This window comes from Pteropus alecto, unplaced genomic scaffold (genome assembly GCF_000325575.1).
Source record: "Pteropus alecto unplaced genomic scaffold, ASM32557v1 scaffold190, whole genome shotgun sequence".
Lineage (NCBI taxonomy): Eukaryota > Metazoa > Chordata > Mammalia > Chiroptera > Pteropodidae > Pteropus > Pteropus alecto.
Window position 1 is genome coordinate 4,218,458 of NW_006430462.1, and position 2,367 is coordinate 4,220,824.

Below are 2,367 nucleotides of genomic sequence, written 5' to 3' on the forward strand. Positions count from 1 at the left end.
GGTCAGAAGGGCAGCGGTAGCAGAAGGTGAATGGGTGGGTGGGGTGGGGACCCAGAACAGCTCACCGCTCCCCTGGTGACTGCAGGGAGCCGGGCCTTCTGGGATCAGGGAGAGGCAGGGAGGCCTGAGGGGATGTGGGTCCAGGGACAGAAAGTGGACAGGAGGGTATATACAGCACATGTGTGAACATGAAAACACAGCAAATGCAAATACACATGGACATAAAAAAAATTCCCTAGCCGCAGTCAGAAACAGACACACAGAAACACATACCACATATGCTCAAGGCACATACACGGGTACAGATGCGCACTCCAGCAACACAGGACACGTGCAGAGATGGAGCCAGGCACATAGCTGATGCTCATACATAATCGGATGCACATACAGCCACAGACATGCAGACCTCCAACAGAGACACAAGTACACACTGGGACACACTGACAGACACATGCATAGATGGACACGCACACACTTCCTGCCAAAACAGACTCATCTATACAGATGCGCATCAAGGCCTGCACAGACTGCCGGTGTAGTCCTACATATGCATACCCACGCAGCACATGAACACCCGTACAGCTCATGCATCCACTTGGCACTGTGACCAACCCTTTAGTTAAGAAGCTCTGGACAGCCCCGTTTGAGGCATCCTTGGCTCTGAAACCCAGCACCAGGGCCTGCCTGGGAAAGTAAGACACAAACCACGGCCATTGCCCAACACACCCATCTGGCCTGGCCCAGGGTCAGGTCTGGCCCAGGGTCAGGGAGGAGCCAGGGCCAGGCCTCGCGTGCCTGCCCACGTACTCGTTGCCACCAGCAGCAGACATCCAGCCACCAACGCAGACAGCTGGGATTGCGAGGGATCTTGCGAAATCATCCTGTCCCTCAGGGTTCAGCTAAAGTGTCCCTTCCACCAGGAAACCTCCCCAGGCTCCTGTTGGCCCAGTTAATCATTTTGAACTCTGGTTCTGCCAAGCCCGGCTATTTGACCTTGGGCAAATCACTTCACCTGTCTGTGCTTCATTTTTCCCTGCGTAAAGGGGGATAAAGAGCATGTGTTGAATACATGAATGGAGCACCCCTTGCCCCTCTGCTCCCCACATAGGGATGGGGGAAGCAGCTTCCCCGTGCTCACTCAGCTAGCTGCAGACTGGGCTCCCCCACTGGCTCCTGCTCGGTTCCCTCCCACCCAGTGGGATCCTGAGGCCTGGTGGAACATGGAGAAGGTGTGCAGTTTATTCTCTCTCTATACGGGACCAAGAAGCCAGCTCTGGAGCAGCTTGGCAAGCATGGGACCACATGGCAGTGGGAGTGAGGACTTTAAACTCTGAATTTCTGCTTAAATATCTTCGAAGAGGACTTTTAAGATGTCACTTCCTCTGTTTAGGCATGGAAATCAGAACGGGTGGAAATGAGCAGTGACTCTCCCCACCTGAAGTTTCCTCATCTCCTTTACCCACCCACCCAAACCCCCGCCTGGGTCCACATCCTTTCAGTAGATGCCAGACACCGGGCTAGTGGTCTGAGGACTGAGAGCACCTTCCCACTCCCTGAGGAACCATGGACAGGGCCCTCCCAGGCCCAGGCTGCCATCTTTGTGAGGATGAGCACTCAGGCTCCACAGTCTCGGGCCTTGACTCTTGCACCCAGAAGCGGCTATGCTGTGGACAAGTAAACCGGGGTTCCCAGGGCCGGGAAGACAAGGACATGGGCTGCATGCCATGAAGCATCCCAAATCCTGTTTATGAATAACCCAAGCTGAGTCCAACCGCAGGCCTGAGCTGACCAGACTGACTTCCTTTGCTCTAGGACCCTCTGGGGGCCTAGGTGGGATAAGGAGGTGGTTCCATGAGACCCCCACCTCAGCCTGGGACAGCTCAAGGGCTGTCTGATGACAGCATCCAGCACCTCAGTCATGAGTGAGGTCCAGGGTCACATCCCTGGAAGGTGCCTCTTCTCAGTTGAGTGTCCCCCAGGCACCTCCCAAGCCCAGTGCCTGACTCCAGCGGGTCTCGGTCTCCCTGGCACTCCCAGAGCACATCTTCCTTTTTGTAACCCACTGAAGGATGCGGAGAGCTGGCCCAGTGACCCCCAAGGATACTCTGGGAGCTAAATTCCCTCCACACAGATACACACACATGTGGCAGAGATGCACATGGGCACATTGATCTCTAGGCCTGGGTTCCAGTCAGACCGGCCCACTGGGGCATGGCTCTGGCCCCCTCACCCAGGCCATTCCCACGGGTAGCCCCAAGAACTAACTGATGCTGGTTTAGGATCTGGTTTAAGGGACCAGGTGAAGCCTGAGGCACTTAGAAGCCAGGATGACAGAAACACCTGCATCAGAAGGGACTCAGAGGGAAA